Genomic DNA, 20,885 nt, shown 5'->3' on the forward strand with positions numbered 1-20,885 from the left:
CTTATCCCTGGGTATTTTCTCCAGGAAGATCAGCTTGCAAAGCCACTTCACCTCCAAGCCAACACACAGCAAAGATGGCAGCAGACAGCAACCACCACCAATGGAGTTTTGTGAACCACGTCCTGCGGAAGAGATTTCTTTAAGCCCCGACCCACATGAAGATTAAAGAACCAAGCCCCATCTCTCATATATTTACACCTTTGGCTTGTCAAAATACGGGTGTCGTTCAGCAGCAGTTTAGATGTCTTCCTTGAGAGGAAAAAATAAAGTCCTGACTTTTCCTGTTTGGGAAGAGGGCAAGGGGAAAAACACCGTAGTACGCTGGTTTAATTAAAAAAAAAAAACCAAAACCAAAAAAACACCAAACATACACACAGCACAGGATGTGTAAAAATAGGGCTCCTGATTAAATCAGGACAATCAACTATTTATGAGTCCCACCTTCTCGGCTTGTAGAGGGACTTGTCCCTCTCACCCGCCCCGTGCCAGCAGCCACCCAGGCTTGCATGCTCCACATGGAAAAGCCAGCCAAAACGGGTGCCTTGCAGCACTAAGATATATGAATTTAAGGCATGTTTCAAAGCTTTGGAAGGACCCGCTGGTTTAGTTAAGATCAGTTTCATGCCAGTCGAGGACAAATTAAGGCAGCTCCTGCCTTTACAGAAGACCTTGGGTTTGGACTGAAGTCCCAGTGAGGCAGTCTGCTGATCAAAAGAAAACTATCCACGGCGACCCTAGATAGTAAAGGACAGACCCCAGCTACACTGAAGTCCCCTCCCCGTGCCATGGGGTGGGTGTCCAACCCCAGCGTGGCTCAGGGAGAGATCGTATAGTATATATACATCAGGCACTCGGCAACAAAATTTGGGAGCTCCTGGTTTTGTCCATCTCCAAACCTGAATCAGGTCCCCAAACCATCCCTCGGCTTTCCCAGCCCACCTTCTCCACCCCAGCTGCAGGGGGGGAGACGGGGGGGGGGGGTGACGGGGACGACAAAAGCTAAAGAAACATCAAACTCCCCATATAATCTCTCCCCACATAGTTCCCAAGCATACAAGTGAATGGAGACACAGGTCACCAGAGCAGTTGCACGGAGCCGGCCGCTCGCACACACGTGCTCCTCCACCCACCCTTTGTGAACGGCTATTTTCAGCTAGTTCAGACGGTGAAGCTCACGACTGAGGAATTATCTTTACGCGGCTGTAGCTGCTTCAAGCATGAGCTGCTCTAAAAATACAATCCACATTAAGGAGACTCAAAAAAGCACGCCAAGAGCTCATTAAAGAGCAGCGGAAAGTCTGTCTAAGTGAAAAACAGCCTTCCAGCTTGTGCTTCAGGCTGAAAACAAGGATGGGGAGGACTTCAGAGAAACATCCAGTCTACCAGAATTTCACGTGGGAGAAGCACACCTCCAGAGCCAAGAGCAGGGTCAGCCTCCTCAGCACCTGCAGGCAAAGGCCAAAATATGTATACATACATATATATACACACGTGTGTAGATATGAGGTCTATATGTAGCAGCTGGAAACCACAAAACTTGGAGCGGGTGCAAAACGTGGTGTCCAACTGCATTAAGCAAATAACAGGACAAACAAGGAGGTTGCGCTATTGATTAACCTAATGAATCATCGCTGCCATGGCCACAAGAAAATAAAAATAAAACTGGTATTGTCCAGGAAAGAGAAGGGGAGGAGAAGTATTCACATGAAGGGCTTGCAGCAGAGGTTTAACAATCTAGTTGTATAAAATTGTATACATAACTCGATAGCAGAGGGAGGCCATGAGTCACGATGCCAGAATTGAACAGTTCCGCTTGTGTCCAAATCCTCTTGACAGAAGAGGAAACAACCCACCAGGAAGGGGGAAATGCTTGGAATGCCTCATTATTTTACAGACACAAATGCACTTTTAAAAAAAAAAAAAAATCAAAAATAAGAGCAACCTGTTTGCCCTCACATTCATTAAATCATTCCACTGCCGGCCTCAGACTTTTGGTTTAGCAGTGTCAGACCAATTGGTTCCAGAAAGGCAATTATTTCTGAATTTTAAATAGTTTGTGTGCCCCAGCACAGGACAGTCAGTCCATCTAATCTCATACATGGACCACCGAGAGATGCTGGAAAGCACAAAAAAGTCCCGTAACAGACAGATTCAGGAGAGCTTGTTGTGAGCAAAGGGCCCCAAGAACCTCACACAGACGTCTCTGTGACGTCTCCCAGGCAGAACTGCTTTATCTTTGAATTTTCTTGTTGCTCAGTTTAAATGACACCTCCTGAACACCACAAATTAAGAGACCAGTAATTACCAACCCTGCCAGAACGAACACGCAGACCAGCCTGCAAGCTTCCAGAAACACACCTACTTCTTTCCCTCCTGCCAGACGCTGGGAAGCGGACCATAAATCTTATATTTAAAACTTAAAAAAAAAAAATCAGAGAAACATTCCAAAATGCAATTACCCTAAATACAGCACATTTTTATTCTGCATCTCTGCCAATGTTAAGTCGATGGTTTTTTCATGGCATTTTTCAGCTTCTGGATGGGAATTTATCTGTTTGTATTATCCCTCCCCACCTAGAAGAGCCAGCTTCTCCCACAACTCCTGGCCAATCGCACACCAAAAATAAACAAATTGCTCCTTTATTATACCTTTTCTGAGCAAACACAGTAAAAAAAAACAACTGTAAAGCTTTGACACTTAGTAATGTGTTTCTGCTGGAGAACTATAACACCCAGGCCACTACAGCGATACCAGCTAAAGGACTGGATGCAAATGCCCCATTCACACAGAGATACTGCGGGCCAAGAAAAAGGAAATACTGAAAAAACACAGATTTTAGTGAAGAAAGTCATCCCTGGGCAACAGTTCACTCCACTGAAAATAGGACAGAAGTGTTTTTCTGTATTTTGCCTTCCCAAACTGGCTCACATTTCTAACACGTGAGAGCAGGTATCACGTGTTTTATTGGGTTTTCAGTCCAGTCCCCGGTGAGCAGATGGTCAGGTCACAAAAACCCCTCGCTGGACACGGTAATTGCCAGTGATTTCAGCAGAGACCGATGGAGATCGTGTTATCAGCACCCCTGGGACAGCCTTCGGTCTTCGTACCGATGGGGCCAGGCTGGAGCATCTGCAATAGTCTCTGACTGGTTGCATTTCTCTTAGACAAGGAGAGAGTTGCAGACTGCAGGGATGCTTGCATCAAACCTTCACCAAATTCATACAGAGGACTGAAGAAAAATACCTTTAGATACAACAGCTGAAGATACCTCATAGTTCTGTGACTCTTCATGTATTTAGCCGATTCTCCCAAGAAATAGAGCAGAAAATGGGGATATTCGCACTGCTTGCATGGATAAGAGTGCTGCATCTGTCAATTTATTCAGCAGAGCTGCAGTTGCAAGCCCTGTGGAAGGGGATGGTCCCCCCAAAGACTGAGTCACAGACATCGGACTTTGGAAGAGACCTGTTAAAGCACTCCTAAGTGTCACACAGATTACGCAGAAGGATAGAAACACCCTGTTTTTTGAACTAGCCTTTGAAGGACTGCTCCTTATAACATAACTTACTGCTAGTCTAAGATACAGAAAGCAGAATTCTCCTCTTCTGACTTGTAACTCAGATGAGTGTATTCCACTCCAACATGAAAAAAACTCACAGCCTTTCAGCAAAGCACATTTGTATTTGAGTTTTATGCATGTGTACTTTGTATAGAGAAAATGCACGTAAGATAAACTGAGCTGGGGGCAATTCAACCTGAACAGCAGTTTCAGCCCGCTTCTGCAGCTTCATGTTTTGCTGCTTTAGGAGGTTGAGAAATCACCTGCCAGGCAGCCTTGCTGCTGTCACCACAATTTCTGTCGCTGAGGCTGAGCTTGGACGCAGGGCTCGGAGGAAACATCTTCTCAGGCGAGACTTGGAAGCACAAGGAGACAACTAACAGCTCTTTTTGGGGCCATAAGCTTCATGGTATTCAGCCAGTGGGTGAAACGTTGAGACAATCTCAGTCTCTGGGGATGGTTTCCTTTCCCTGGACCTCTCTCCTAACCCAGTCCCATCTTTCAGCATTAACTTCCCTTCTTCTCTGGTCCTCTCTCCCACTCCTGCCTGCCCCATGGAAAGCAAGCTGAACATCTGAGCGTGCTGAGCCCCGCAGCCCAGCGGCTGCAGGCAGAGCAGCGCATACATCCCTAGTCCTTAGACCCAGTGCGTATCACAAGCTACAGAGGGTGCAAACACAAAAGCAACTGGATTTCTACAAGAAATTCCCACTGGCGGTACCTTTCAAGTGCTCTGTTCCCATCAGGATTCTTTGTTTTGGATTATATTCTCTTCTTGACAAGGAACTTTATTTTTGTGTACACTGCCAGACACTCAAAGGCAAGTTATTTTTCAAATAAACGTCACTTGGGTTGAGCCAGGTTGAATCTCAACTTGCACTTCCTGCTTTTATTTCCAGCTTCCATTTATTTTTCTGTCCTCGCCACTGCTTGCAGCCTCTGCACTGCAGTTTTATCCACATGTGTAATTAAACATCATTTTGTTATTATTACCTGCTAAAGATTAAGGACTCTGAGTACAGTCAGGGAGCATAACAGGCACTTAAGCCCCTTAAGCACTGTCCCTCGTATTTTGCCCTTCTAACTCAATTGTCATTTATTGTTGTTACTTATAGTTTCCAGTAAAACTGAAAGCGCTGCCTAACCAGCCCAATTTGGATTAGTTAACCTCAGACTCTAACTGAGCATCCTGCATATTACACTTCGGTGAATCTGTACCAGACCCAAATCTGAGCATCAGCACTAAAAATGCTAAAGAAAAAATAATTGTGATTATGCTTTTAACCTGCATCACCAAAATCTTGTCCTGGACAAGACACATCAATCCATTCAAGAAGGGCAACCTAAAGAAATGAGTCCAAACAAAGCTGCACTCCACATCCCAGCTACAGGGCATTCCACAGTGCTTTGGATCTAGTCGTTAGAAAGCCAGCATTCGACCTCACCTATATCTCCAACAGACAGCTGGTTTTAAGGAAAATAACAAAACACAGCTTTATTTCAAGGTTATTTTGCATGGATTTCTAGTACTTGGGAGAATCAGAGAGGAATTAAATTAGATCGCGCTTCCCAGGAGAGAATATTTTGTTACTAACTTCAGACTTTCATACATTTAGTTTAAAAAATAAAATCAAGCAAACGGACAAATGAAGATTAAGCACAGACAAATAAATGGGCAGCAGGTCCATAAAATGCTAATAAAAGAACTGGTGGGGTTTTTCCTATTTCAACTATTTGTGGCAAAAGAGTTAACTCCCCTTCAAACGCACAACAGTATTTGAGGCTTTTATAAAAACACAAACACCCCTGACATATTTTACTGCAATCCGTGGATGTGTCATCTATCAAGTTCCCTTCCAGCACCTATTTTGGAATTCTCTCCAAAATAAAGTGCACGCAAGTTTGTCTGGCACGCAACAATTCATGGCACAACACCAACAAAAGATGTTCATTTTTAGTTACTGCTTCCGAACCAAGAAGCAAACAAGCAGGACGAACGTATTACAGAGTATATAGAAAGAAGTTGTTAGTTTGATGGTTGGGTCTTTTTGTCAACGGATAAATTCAAAACCAAAACCTTGTTCTTAACTACATAATTTCACTACAAAAAGAACTGCTAGCAGGTAGGAGCAGGCGGACATGGAGGAACCATCTACATATTAGTATTGCATGGCCCCAAACCTGCTTCAGCTTACAAACAAAACGTTTGTATCAATTATTTATTATTTCATTTTTGTCCCGCCTGTGCCACCCCGCGGCCAGCGGGCAGTGTGGACCACTGCAGCAGGCATTTTTGCTCACTGGAGGCTGCCACACAGATTCCCAGGGACTGCAAGATAAATCCACACCTGCAGCAAAGACCACAAGTACAGGACAAACTGGAAAACTCCAACTTCCAATTTGTCTTGCCCAGAACATAAATGTCCCCATCTATTTGGGCCAACACAATACACACTCCCTAACCCAGCTACAGCATTTCCAGCTTGCACTGCAAAAAAAGTCTTACCAGGACCACAACATGCTGTGCTACCAACTCAGAGGAGCAATCACAAAGATAACCATCACTACATGGCTTTAGCCTGTTGCTTTGTTTCGTAGAATCGTAGCATGGTTTGGGTTGGAAGGGACCTTCAAAAATCATCTAGTCCAACCCCCTGCCGTGGGCAGGGACATCTTCCACTACATCAGGTTGCTCAGAGCCCCATCCAACCTGACCTTGAACACTTCCAGGGATGGGGCATCCACCACCTCTCTGGGCAACCTGGTCTAGTGTCTCATCATCCTTCATCATAAAACGTGTCTTCCTTATGTCCAATCTAAATCTACCCACTTTCAGTATAAAACCGTTGCTCCTTGTCCTGTCACCACAGGCCCTGGTAAAAAGTCTCTCCACCTTTCTTATAAACTCCCTTTATATATTGAAAGGCCAAAGAGAAGTTTTCCTAAAGAGAAGCTTTCTATGCTCCTGCATGGGAGGGCAGGATCTAAGGAAAAGCTCAGACTGGGGTTTCTCTAGCACTTAAATGCAAAGGAGGTCCAGCAACATCAAACACTTCTGAAGGATTCCACCTAAAACTGGAAGATTGATTCAGTTTCAGTGAGAGCACCCAGGGCAGAAGAGCAGAAGAAAATCAGTAACACAGACTGCCCCTTTCCAAGGTGAGCTAGCCAAGTTCCCTGCATTTCGTTGTAAAGAGCAGCCCTTGGAGCCCACACAGCTCATGGTTATGGCTACCCTGAACAGCCTGTTCAAGTCCTGTGGGCAAAATACCCCCTGGTTTGCGCTGGGCTACAAGATGCAAGCCAGAAGCAACAGCATTTTAACTTGAATTTGAGTTCTGACTTTAAATTATTACGTTTCCCAGACATTTATGACCTTTTTAGAATAAAAGCATGATAGCAGCACCTGGGATTATTCAGAACAGGAGGCAGAAGACAGGTGAGCCATCTACCAAGCATTTTTTTCAGAGGCAACAGATGCCAAGTGCAGCATGGGCAGTTAGTACCCAAAAGAGCACTGCCACATGTGTACGTGTTCGCATACCTACACTACCCTTTCTGGGTATTCTCCAAACTAGCTGGTTATCACCAACACAACCATGCAGCAACAGTAAGCATGGCCATTTTGCTCACTAGTTGAAACACTTTTGGCATCTCAGTTCAGTTCTAGAAGAAATTAAGAAAGAAAATGTGTATTCCCCAAACGGATTCATCTGAAGTTCCCAGACTCTCCCTCCAGCAAAGGTGCTTCAGCTGAGGTTGCTTGGTCAAATACCAGGACAAGTCTGATCTCAGATCTTCATGAGAGGACATGGACATTTCATGGACATCACCTATCAATTAAATGCTCTTCCATTGCTTCGAAAGGGTGTTATTAAGCTTAAAAAAAAAAAAAATAACCAAAAACTGACAGCCCGTGAGGACAGAGACCATCTTCATGATGGTGCACAGCACAGCGGGGCTCTCGTCCCCAGTTGGGGTCTTTGGCTCCCATGGAACACATTTTGGTCTCAGTCCTGCATCTTTCCTGAAGCATGGGAAGGTGATCATAATGTTAGAGAGCCCCATAAATACATTTTACTTCACCCCAAAGCCACAGAGGTGGAAAGTCTCTACAGGTGTACATTGTTTTGAACAAAGGGAAGCTCTCTGATTCAAGAGAGAAATGGCTCCAGAAGATTCACAAAGAATTCACGGTGAGCAGATCTGTAGCCTCCTTTTAGCCACGAAGTCTGTAAACTTAAAGGGTTAATCTGGGATCATATGCCCTCACCAAAGAAGCTGAGCATGGAGTTTCTATTTCTACTGAAGGCAACATCTCACTCACGAAGGAAAACCCCATGAGGTTGGTTTCTAAGCCGAGACCACATGTAAATTCACTCTGAATTTAAAAGCCCCCAGCTTCCTCTATTCCCATCCCAAGACCAGATCACTCGTTCAGCCTGTTCGCCTAACATCCCATAACCAGCACCAGCTCTCCACTCCTGGACCTTGCCCCAGCCCTGGCCAAACCCCTTCTACTCGCACGCAATCATCACCACATCACCAGCTCCGTATGCTCTTTCCCACTGCAGGGCACAAGCTCTGGTTGTCTTTTCCACGCCTGCACATGCCACCCAGCTCAGCTCCACCATCCCAGCTTATAAAGGAAGCATGAGATTACATTAACTGTCAGGAAAAGGCAAGCTGAGAAAGATACCAATATATTTAACAGTCTTTCAAGAAGGGCACAGCTTCTCTAACAAAGTCAGATTATAATCTTTGGGTGTCCAATTCTCCCCAAATCAGACAAAGAAAGAAGGAAATGGATTCGTGAGACGGATCAACCGTCTACTCTCTCTAGCTCTTAACAACCATCCACCCAGAAGGAAAGCAAAGGCTAGCTTTTATCACCAAAGGGTGATATTCGGAAAATGTTCTGTTAACGGGTACCATCTTCCAGGGGATTATATCTACTGGTAAGGAAATTCACATCCACTTGGGCTTCGAGACATCGGCCTGAAAGCAAAGTCTACAGCCATGTCCATCACCCAAAACACTGCCAAGAGCTGCCTCCACATTTCCAGCCACTTAATCTTATTTTGAAGCTCTTCATTACTCAGCAGAGAGGGAAAAAAATGCTCCTTACACTCATCTTTTCCCTTTCTGTTCCTCTTGGATGGCCGGGGGGGGAGGGGGGGGGACACGGACGGACGACGACACACACACACCCCAAAACAAAACCCACACAACACACGCTTGGCTTCTCAGCAAACCTTTTACGGAAGACCTGGCAAATCTCTTAACCTCACTGACAGATTTTAAGGAGATTTTGTTTGCTTGCTCTTGTGAGCCTGAAACTTAAAGCAAGCACATAGCTAAGCATCAGTCACAGCCACACACCCTGCTCTGTTGTGTCGGTATCCTTGGCCCCAACGCCTGCAGAAGGTACTGCACGGTGGGAACGCAGCCAGCTAGCAGCTTGGGAGAGACGTTTGGAGCTTTATTTGTCGCAGAAAGGGAGGCCAGGAATTATTTCAATGCTGAGATGGGAAAAAAGCTCCTCTGGGACACACATGAATCATCAGCGGGCTGGCCCAGGGAGAGGGGTGCAGAGGAAGGACGAGGTTATTGCAGCTCTACCAGCACCCTCGCCCTCTTGGCACAAAGAGTGAAGCATAGCATCTCCAAAACGAGCAGCAGCAACCGAGGAGACACCTGAGCTCGAGGAGGCTTCGGTCCCCCATGTGTCGGGGACCGAAAATCCATGTTCTGGATTTTCGAGAGCACAACAAATACTTTCTTTCACTGGGACAGCAGCTGATGATGAGTCTAAGACATCCAAGCCACAGCTCACCACACAACTGTTGAGCTAAATCCTCATCTATTAATACACCCAAGGGCAGATCCTCGGGCTTCCTCCTTGCCCGGCCAGGGCATGCAAGGACATATGTGCTCACGGCACTATCTATTGTCTAGGACATGTCACCACACCCAGAGTGGGCAACACAAAGTCAAATCAGCTCTGTGACGGTCCTGCTCCGACACGAGGACGTCAGGCAGACAGGTCAGGTCGCTCTCCAGAGCGCCCTTAAAAGCCTCTCCCCATGCACAGGGTGCCCTTACTTCATGTGCTCCTGCTGCACCAGTGACAACACTGGGCACATTCACACCTCACTAGATGTTCAGGCCAGAAGCAAATTATTAAAAATAACAAGTCAGATAACAGGTTGCTAAACAAAAGCCTGATGTGCCACAGGGATTTGGGGAAGAAAACACTCACCTTTGCAGATTTGGACCTTTCCATCATTGCCGCCTGCAGTTTAAAATCCCAAAGGCACCAGTCCACCCCAAAAAGCAGGATTATGACTAGCCTCATCCTCAGCTTTCTTAATAGCTATGGTTGAGAAGCAACAGAAACAGCGGATTTGCTCACCTGCTGTTGCGCCCCAGCTAATGCTGCCCAGCTCCTTTGTGTCTAAGTGACTGAAAGAGCACAAATCAGTGTGCGTGTCTTGCCTGAGCAAATTGCCAGCCCTAAGGCCAACCCAGCAGGAGAGCTAGTTATCCGTACACCGATTTTCCAAACCAAAACGGATTTGGAAGCGGAGAGAGGAAGTTCCAGCAGACAGGCGCGCCGCACATCCTCACTTCTGCAAGACAGACAGCACCTGGAAAACAGGCTGGATATTACGAAGAAACAATTCTTTATGATGACCTAAAACTGCGTCTAGAGATTTTAAAGGAGGTTACTTCCTAAGGTACGGCCACAGGAAATCAAGAAGCCTGGACTCCTGTTTTCAGATTTTTCAATAAACTGGCACCTAACCTATGGCACTGGAGGTGGAACCACCTTGACAAGGACAGCATCTGGCAGAACGGTTAACCCAGCCCACAGCTTGCTGCCCTCGCGAGGGCCGACAAAGGACAGCAGCCAAAGCCAGGCTGAAGGAACTGCTCTGGTGGCGGCGCGCTCTTGAGAAGAGCTGTTCTGGTGACTCCTCAAACCCAATGAGAGTGGGACAAACTCTCCCCAGAAGCTTGGACACATGCGTACTGGAAACACCCTGAGTGTCACACACACGAGTGTGCACAAGCAGAGTAAGCCGAGCTTCAGCAGGAAGCCAGAGACATACTGACCCCCCCCAAAACTACCATACTAAATTTACCTCAGCTCATGACCAGATAGACCAACGGAAGCAAAGTCAAGCACCCTATTGATTCACAGGGAAGGGATTTCCAGAAGCCACCTCCTCCACTTCAGTCCCCACCGCAAGGTCAACCTTCCCTAACCCACTACTGACAGAGGTATGTCTACCCTACTTTTCAAACCCTCCAGACAAGATGCTCTGTAGGCAAATGAGGGAGCCGCGCCAAGATTAAGGTTTTAAGTTTGCCAAAGGGTTTTGTTAGCAGAGCCAGGACAACCTACAGAAAAAAGTACTTTTGCTCCAACACTTCAAAGTGTTCAGAATTAGCGATGGGCTCTCTGCAACAGTTGGGGTAAAACACATGAATCAAGCACCTTTGTGGGAGCAGGAAGAAAAACGTTCTTGTCGCCTATCACTACAAAGAAGAAAAACAGCGTGCTTCTTCATTTCTTCCCTACCCAAAAAGGAAATTAAAAAGGAACAGCTAGAAGTATTAAATGCTTGTGGGTGGCAATGAAACTGCTTAGAAGACATATTTATGCACTCTAAGGCAGCAGTATACTAACTATGAAAAAAGGCTTTAAACATTCACACATGCACACCCCCCTCAGCCACCACGGTTAAACAGCAGTAGAGGAGACTTTCAAGGAATAGAAGAAAAATTTTCCAACTCTGGAATATTAAAGAGCACAAATCCCAGGAAGCTAAGCACACGTGCAAAATAATCTATGCAAAAAAAGAGACATGTGAAAAGCTAACTAGTTAATATATGAAAAACTGGTAGCTTCTTCAGACATTAGAAGCAGGGAACTTGCCAGAGCAAGGAAGGGAGCGGGAGCTTTTCAGGAAAACTCTTCTGCAGTAGAATGGCTGGAGAAATGGTTTGCTGTGTGACACGGATGGGACTAAGGAGTTTCTACCCCGAAACTTCTCTTGCTGCCACAGACTGAGAAGTTAATAGAAGACGCTTAGACCAGCTCAGGAAAATGAACAGCTGAGTGTGTTCAAGAACACTAAAGGTGCATTACATACAACTGCCAGCCACAAACACCGGGTCAGCAATAACCTATCGCTAATATTGCAGTTACCATGAGAGAAGTGGCAGATGGAACACATGATACCAATTTCTTTAGCAGCTTCTGCAGCGCGTGAAGAATCCTGCAAGCTACAGAGCACTAAACGTGACTGGGCAAAGAAGTCTTTTCATTAAATAGTTAGCAAACATGTAAAAAGTACAATACAGCAAAGGAGACAACAGCTTCTTTGGGTGGCATTCACACATCTTATTCACTAGCACTCTTTGAAGGAGTCAGACTTGTTAACAAGGGGGATCTGGTCAACCTAATGCATTTGAGTGTTAAAAGCATTGTGAAAATTCAAAGGAAAAAAAATAGACGGTTGATGTTTCTCTAGTGCAATGTGTTTAACAGTGGTTTAGAGAAGGGGATGAACATCAAGATGACATTTTGCAGAGGACACAGAACTATTCAGTTGGATTAACTCCAATGCAAAAAGCTGCAAAGGTTCTTACAGCACCGAGTATCAGGTGACAAAATGACAACTAAAGCTCTGTGCCAGCAGCGTAAAGCAGTACACTTGCGGGGGAGGAACGGGGGACAAAGCCTTTATAATACACCAACAGCAAGGGGCTCCAAATTAACTGCCACCACTAAGGAAGAGAGATGCCAGCAATATTGTGGCTATATTGTCAGAAGTGTTGGCTCAGACCACAAGAGTCTGCAAGAAAAAGAAGAGAAAGCAAAGCAGAAAACATCACTGTGCCACTTCACACATCTCAAGACGTGAACCTGCATCTTGATCACTATGTGCAGCTCTGACCTTTCCAGCATCATCGCAAAAAGGTGATAGTTGCATGAGAAAAGATACCAAGAAAAGCAACAGGGATAATGAGCAATTCAAAACAGCTTTAGCAGGAGAATAGAATGAATCGATTAAGAACCTTCAGCTTGGAAGGCAAAAAAAAATATGACTGACTTACTATTTCTCGTAATCCTTTGTGACAGCCTAGACCTTGTCCTAGCAAAAAAAAAAAAAAAAAAAAGCAAAACCACACCAATTTTAAACCCTAAAGGAATACACAATGCACAATTAAACTGCAGAACCCATCACCGTAAAATGTTTCAATGCAAGAGCACCAGCAGACTAAAATGTTGATGAGACAGTCGAAAAGATCCACGGGAAGCTCTTGAACAGAGAAATGCTGGTACAAACTGTGCCAAAAGACTCCGAAGTGCAGACTGCAAGACACTAGAAGCATGTATCTGTATTTGCTCTGTATCTCATTTGATAAGCAGCCACTCCTTAATACCCTCAGAGACAGGACGATGAAGAAAAGCTTTTGATGCAACCAGTATGAAGATTTTCATTATTTTCTCAGCTATTAGTTAGAAAGTACTTCCTTGCATCTATCCTAAATCCCCACTGCTGCAATTGTAGTCCAGATCCCAGCCTGTGCACAGTCATGAAAGAAGAGCTTTTCTTCATGTTCTCAACAGTCTACTCTGCATCTGAAGATGAATTGTGTGCTCGTCTTGTCTTCTCTAGATTAAGCAATCCCAGTCATTTCAGTTTTTTCTCAAAGGTTGTGTTTGCTCTCCTTTGCGAAAAAGATTCAGAAAGTCAGTATTATTAGGCTTCTGCAGCCATGGACTAAATGGCCAATTTATTTATTTATTTTTAGAAAAAGACAAAAATCCTTCAAACCACTAAAAGCGGAATCAGAAAGAGCATGACAGAAAGGACAGTCTAAGTAGACTTAAATGCCACAGGACCCTGCCTACACAGCGGCAATCAACCGAGTCCCCAAGCTACTACTTTTGTGCAATCCTCTATAGGCAGGACCACAGAGAGCTCTAAAGCTGAGCTCAGCTGCCAGCTCGAGATGAAGTACGCAGTGACAACTCCAGAAGACACCAAGATGGATTAGTAGAGCAGCCTTTCCCTAAAGATTCAAGGGAAATATCCCCTTTTAGCTTACTACCTCACAATGCTGCTATCACGTACTGCTATCTCAGACGAGGTGCTTGGAGGTAAGCAGGAAAATAAATTCAGTGAGCTACTGAGAGCCCAGACACACGAGCACATCCTACAGAATAGGAACAGGCATTTGATAATCTGTCCTTTGACAGTGATTCATTAAATTCCAGAAAGGAACGTACTTCCGCAAGAAAAACCAAGAAAATACAAGCTATAAATAATTGAGCGGTACATTCTTGCAAGCTGTTCCCTTCAGACTGTATCACGGTGCAGACTGAAATAAAAAGGGTTATATGAATTACAAGGATCCACCATCCCAAAGTTGTTTGCAGAACCTTAGCACTGCAAATGAGAAGGTATCCATAAAACTTGAGATAATTAAGTAAAGCATACCTCCAGGCAGATTGCTGATGCTCCACACCTTAAGCCAGACCAGTCGGTCTCCCGATAAACCATTAATGCTGGTACCAGATTATTTCACAGGAGCAGTTGCTGATACTTTTTTCTGCATGACAGAAAACTTGGAGCTGAACAGCATCAGCCTGACCAGAAGGGAATGCTAATATAATTCAAGCAGCATTGCAATGAACTGTCTTTTAAAAGACGCTTAATTATGCACATATGAACAGAAGCCCAGACTCATTTTCAGGAGATTGCAGTTTCCTTGTCTGGGTGGCAGGAGAATGGGCTGAAAGATGCTTCAAAAGATCCTGTGAGGCTTTTATTAGCAGACAATTTACAGTTGTTACAAGCAGCTTCCTGAGCAAGCTCTGTGGCCAACAGTTAGCGTCTAGAGGGTCTGCGCTATTTCTTCATGGCATTGCTTTGCTGACAGTCGGCATTTCACGAATTACTGTAGGTAAAGCAAGGGATGGGATTTGTAGAGATGGGACTCGTGGAGCCAAGGCAAACCGTGGCACACAGCGCAGCTAAAGGGTGCAAAGTCAGGACAACAACTCAGTATAGTTTTAGCTCCGTTACACGCACGTTCTCACAGTATTCAGCCTCAGGGGATTTTTACAGATACTGTGTATGATTTTCAAATGCTCTTCAATTCTTACTGTGCCTGGGACCTTGAAGAGGCACTTCTTAGCCAGCCCCAGCACATGTAAGAGAAGGTCCACTTCATCCCAAAGCTGATCCAGGGTCTCCTTCCCCTCTCCTCACCCAAGGCAGGCTCAGCTGAAGGACAAACCGCAGCAATCGCAGCCCCCTACCACCAGTAAAGGTAGTCCCAAGAGTGATCAGAAGGACACTGTAGCATCTTCGCTCCTCCACTCCGAAATACAAATAGGGAAGCTGTTAAGCCAGACGACTGTCATTACTTTTCGCTTCACATCTGTAACGCAGACCATTATCCTCATCTCACCCACTGGAGCAAAGATTAGGACCAGCTTGGCCAGCCTTCACTCTTAACACCCAACCCAGAAGACTCAAACTGCTGCTCCTGCTCCTTACTGTGTCATGGTTTCCACGCTCATCCGACCCACCGTAAACCACTTACACTCCCCAACAAAGTAAAAAAGTCTTCTTACCAAGTGGGGGAATTGCAAGTAGCTCGTGCAAGAAGGACACGTCCAAGTTCATGGACATTAGATGTCTAATAGCACAGCTGGCCCCCAGACCCGGTACCCTGCCACCAAATCCCTTGTGCCAGTCTAGACACTGGGAAGCCACAAAACGAGCCCAAGATGAAGTGGGGGCGAACTGATCCAGCTGAAAAAAATAACTCAAATAAGGTGGGAAAGGGGAGGGTTGTGTTTCAGCACCCACATGAATGCTGTGCCACACCAACGTTTGGGAGGAGCAAATGAAAGATGGGGAAACTGCTTAAGCCAGTACTGGCCCATCAAAATATACCCAATAGCCCCAGCCATGAGAAGCAACGTGCACGTAACCGCAGGCAGCTTGACCCAGCCAGCGTCAGTGCCCACGACTATGGATTAGGAATGACACAGCAGGTTAGTGTCTGCTTGGACAAACTCATTGAGCTTTTATAAATCTAGCAAGACTCAATCTTGACTTTTACCATCACCAAGTCCCTTGCTCCCATCCCCACACAACCTCCTCCCCGGGCTGGAAACAGTATTTGTGCTACCACACAGCAAAACATGTTGAAGCAGAGCTGTATTAAAGCAAAACATTTTTTACCTGGGTTATTTTTCCATCCAGATCCCTTTTCCAAGCAGGTTTACCACAGGGCTCGTACTAATGCTGCAGCTTTCAGCTAAGGAGATACTGGGGAGCTCAGAGGGGCTAAGCAAGAGCCCCAGCACCTGCTGGACCCCATCCATAAGTTTATGTCTAAGAGCAAAGCCTCAGTTTTCCAAGTTCAGCACCAGAAACCCAAATGACACAGGAACAGGGCTGCAATAGTTCCAGCTCAGCTCCATTTGAAGCTATAGAAGAAAATAAACCAAAGAACATCCCCCTTCCAGGTCATCAGTACCAGCTCGGGAGTCAGGATCTCAGACAAGCTGCTGCTATTTGCACTGTCGCATTGCTCCAGCCTGGACCCGAGGTAGCACCAAACAATGTCAGCAAAATGGGCCGCAGCAACAGCACCTCTGGCTCCCACACATCCACTCAGGTGTCTCAATGCTACCCCCATACAGCCAGCCCGAGCCTGGGGGTACCAAGAAGGACCTAAGGTGATGTCCCTATGGGAGATGAGGTTAGTTATATCCATTAGTCCCAAATGAGAACATTATTTGTCAAGCATTTAAGCCAGAAGACCCAGAATCCTAAAAAAAAAAAAAAAAAAAAAAAAGCGCAGTTGAGGACTTCTGGCTCCACTGTTTAAGGTGAACCTGGGCACAGGGGAGGTTACAGGCAGGGGATGAACACGGCACGCTGCCAGTATGGTAAATGGGTCGGCCAGGTAGTTCCAGGACAGCCAGAGCAACACTAATCCCAGACACGGTCATGGAAGAGTTGATAAAGGATTTAGGGAATAGAGCTTAATTACAGCCCTACTTTAATCTCAGGCAAGAGCTGCTTAGTAGAAATGCTACCCTATCAAGTATGCTTAATTTCATTCTTGGGTTAAACAACATTGTAATCTCTCTGAACACACATAATTAGCAGACAGATATGAAACTCCTATTAAAAATATAGTTCTACATAAAAGCACAGACTGGATGATTAATCGCTGTCTGAGATACAACATTTCTCAGTTTTCTAAAGGGGCACAGGTAAGTACTAGTCCCAACATAACTGATAAAATCTCAACCACTAAGGAACAATCTAGAAAGCAAATATATACCTAAAAAAAAAAAAAAAAAGACTGATGATATAATTTGCAGATGACACAAAAGCTGGCAGAATAACAAGCCATGAAATCAGGCAGCCGTAGAGAACAATCGCTTGGAAATCTTGATCCTTCCCAGCAACTCGCACTGCAGGAGAACCAAGCGTGAAGGTACAGAGGTAGCAATGAGGAGCATGATCCATAGCTATGAACAACCGTGCCCCCAAGAAAGTAACTCCGCATTAAGTAACAACTCCTGTTACAACGCTGAGGAAAAGAGAGCTGCTCAGATCTCTCAGTGTACAAGCAGGAGACTACTACAGTATAGATGCCTCTAAGCAGTGAGGAGACAGCAAGAATACTGTAACTACACCTATGTGGCCAGACAGGGCTTTTTTAATTTATCAAATGCTGTTTAAAAATCCTTCACCAATTTCAAGAAGCTGCAAATGCAGGAAGAAAAGGGTTTTCAAGAGTGATAGACTTGCAGTGCTCAAGCTGTAAAGAAGAAGTGACTTGAAAAATACAAGCCTGTATTTTAACCGTGAGACACCAGGTGTTAAAGGACACTGCAGAGGAGCATGGGAAAGGACAGCAAAACATCCGCAGGCTGAAACCAAGAAGTTTTTTAAATGATTAGCAATTCAGATAATCACACAGCCTCATCTTTAGATGACAGGCTGAGCACAGGGAAAAGTGGGTGAAGTTACACAGCCCACATTTATGGGGTTTCATGCAAGATAATCTCACTGTTTCTCCTGCCTTTATTCCGTACCAGTTTGAGTCAGTCATTTATAATCTGGGAGTACAGCACAAAACACAGGGCCAGGGAGAAGTTAAAATAAAGGGAGACCATAAGAGAATCACAGAAGAAAGCAAGACAGCCTCAGCTGTGCAATAAAGTAATCTCTACATATCAAAAGTAACAGTGAGATATTTCAGGACGAGTACTCAGCAAACGCTGTATGAGCTTGCAGAGTGAGGGGCTACCCTGTTCTCAAAGAGTAAGTTTGAGTAGAAACCACAGAGACATCCCAGCAGAGAAGCAAGCATCCTCGCTTACAGTGACTGCAGCTAGAATATTATGATCCATCGCTAGCTTCCCATCACTAAAAAAAAAAAAACCACCCACAGCTGAAGTGGACAGAAAGCTCAAAGAGCAACAAACTTGATCAGTCAATTGAGCGTAATAAAAATTAGAGCACTCGGGTGTCACAGCTTCGTCAAGAGGTGGTTTTAAGCAAGAAAGAGTTTCTTTTCCCCTAGAAGGTTATCTGAACCTGCAGAATCGAGTGATTCTTAGAAGCCTAGATACAGAGGGGATCCAAAAATACTCTGCAAAATCAAGAAGCGTAACACGAGAGAAAAAAAGAGGAATTAGAACAGCAGAAGGAAGTGGAATTAGGAGCAATGGATATAATTAGTAGAGGTTGAATAGCAGGAAAGGCATCCTGAAGTGGATTATTTTGATTCCAGGAACATCGCAGGCTCGAGGGGATCCCCACAAAGACTCACTGAACTCGCTCAGTGTCCTCCTGCAAACACAATGACATTCACTGTCAGGTAAAAAAAAGAGAAAAAAAAAAGAAAGAGAGAAGAGACCTTGGTGGCATCGGAGCCACCGGCGTAGCAAGACATGAGACTGGCACAGCTCATCACACAGATCAAGGCTGTTGCAACGCTTCCTCACACGCCCTCGTCTCCCGTTTTATATTCAGAATGAAATTCCTCTCCTTGAGGAGGGGCAGGCTTCGTCCCACATCTGCACAGCGCCCAGCACAATGGAGTCCCGGCCCATGCTGCTGACTCCCAGAATCACAGCAAGAACAGAGCAGAAAAATAGGGCTGGAAGGGACTTCAAGAAGGCATCTCGTCCTTCCCCTGCCCCAGGGCAAGAATTACTACACTTGCTATTTTTCTAACAGCAAACGCTCTCCCTGATGGGTGGGACACAAACCCACCCAGACAGATGAATTAGTTGGACCTTAAATTTAACATCTTAACCCCTCCATCACCCTCTGATAATAACAGTTCAGCCTTGAGCGCTACACGCCAGGACAACACAGAGCAGCTGCAGTCGCAATATCTCACTCTGCCGAGTCAGAAACTGATAAAAGGGCAATTCTGCAAACAAGCCCCCACCAGCAGCAAGAGCCCGGCAGTCCAGCCTATTTCTGAACCGCACTTTGGGACTGCTGTTCCTAGAAGTGAAGCCAGCCTGGCTCCTGAAGACACATTTCTTCCATGATGCCTACAAGAAGTGAGTCACCTTTTTTTTTTTTTTCTTGAAAGTTTCCATCATTCTCTTTCCCGGACTCTGCAGCACATCATGTTTACCCTGAGCTGGTCCAGCTTCAACTCTAAAAATCCTTGGAGCAGGTATTGCTTACGCTTATATCGTCAATAACACTCCTGATGAAGTACCACTGTACTCCAACAGTTAATGCTAGCAAAGCACAAACCTTTGTTTGCCCCAGATGCTTGTTAGTGTTTCTTCTGTGGGTATGCAAAGATGGACATTAAGCCCAACTCCTCATCTAAACCTTAATACTAAGAAACAAGATCAACTGCACTTAGTTCTATGAAATGGAAAAAAAACACCCACACTCTTCATTCTGGCAGTTCCCAGACATTCGAACCAGTTTTTTCAGTTTTGTTAATAAATCTAATTCTCATCATCTCCTACCATTCAGTTTACCTTTAAAGGTTTCAGAACTTCAGAAAGAAAACCGCAAAAAGGCAAAAAACCTAAAGAAACGGGCAACCCTGTAGCAAGATAAATCCAGTGCTCCATTGCTCCACAAATGAAAAGCTTTCCCATTTTAATTTTGTGCCCGCGCTGCAGTATCACTGCAAGTCAAACAGCTTAAATCCATTTCTTTTTAAAGACAGCCACGTGAGTCATTTAAAACCATGAGTCTGTAAAACTTAAATATCGAAAAGAAATGAAGGGCTATTGTGGAGGGGGTGGGACGGGAGGCTCCAGTCCTGTTTATACCCAAACGCTCCCACCTGGCACTGTGATTTCCAGTTCAGCAGCTCCTGGGCTGATGCAGAGCAGCTGAAAGAGGAAGGTGAAACCAATTGCGCTGCCCCGTGAAAGGGCACCATATTTCCCTCGCCACGAAAAGCAGCAGAGCTTAGCACCGAATTTAAGTTTCCAATAATGCAACTATTTAGATCTCAAAGCCAAGTATTTCTGATAATGCGCCTCCACCTTTCCCCACCTCTCGGCCTGATCAATTTGGTTACAATGAGCTAGAAATATTCTCTACCCACTCGTACCGTCAACCTTCCAGAGGATAACACGCACGCTTGTGCTCACCGTTGCAAATAATGCATTTTGGTTTTGACACGAACTTCCTTGGGGAACTTCTGTTTCACTTTAAAGAGGGGGAAGGAGGGATGAGGGGTCTCAGTTTGCCAAATCCATTACGTAGCTTCTACCAGGACAGCAATGCTAACCGTGCACAGTCTGGCTAGCAAGAACAGGTCTTAGATGTGCACAATTTATCTACAATATCATGTTTTTAAAAAAAGCAGGTGATTTCTCATTAGAAACAGGCTTCAGTTAAACAGCCAGCTACCAGCACCTTTCAGATTAACAACCAGCAGAAGCCACCACTGCAAAATCCTAACCAGCATCACAAAGAAATACCTAAACGGCTGAAACACCAGACCCAGACTCGCATAGAGGATCGAAAAGAAAAGGAAAAGGGAACGGGCAGCACTCCTGGGCACGCAGCTCTATCCATCTGCACTCCTCGGGCAGGAGGAGAGCTCGGCAGTTAACGCAGATGAAGCAACGGGTTCTCCCAGCTGAAGGATACTGCAAGAACCACTGGGAAAAGATGCTTAATAGGAGAACAAAGGATCCATTAAGCAAACAGAGGCATTAATTCATATCATCGTCAGGATGGTAATTGTACCCATACCCACGGCTTCACA

General features: G+C 45.2%; 1 protein-coding gene across 4 annotated transcripts in view; it reads right to left on the reverse strand.

Moving 5' to 3' along the window:
- EXOC6B (exocyst complex component 6B) overlaps positions 1-20,885 on the reverse strand; it is a 319,252-nt gene that overhangs the window by 297,647 nt on the left and 720 nt on the right. The window lies entirely within an intron of this gene.

The sequence above is a fragment of the Aptenodytes patagonicus genome, chromosome 4 (genome assembly GCF_965638725.1).
Source record: "Aptenodytes patagonicus chromosome 4, bAptPat1.pri.cur, whole genome shotgun sequence".
NCBI classification, from domain to species: Eukaryota; Metazoa; Chordata; class Aves; order Sphenisciformes; family Spheniscidae; genus Aptenodytes; species Aptenodytes patagonicus.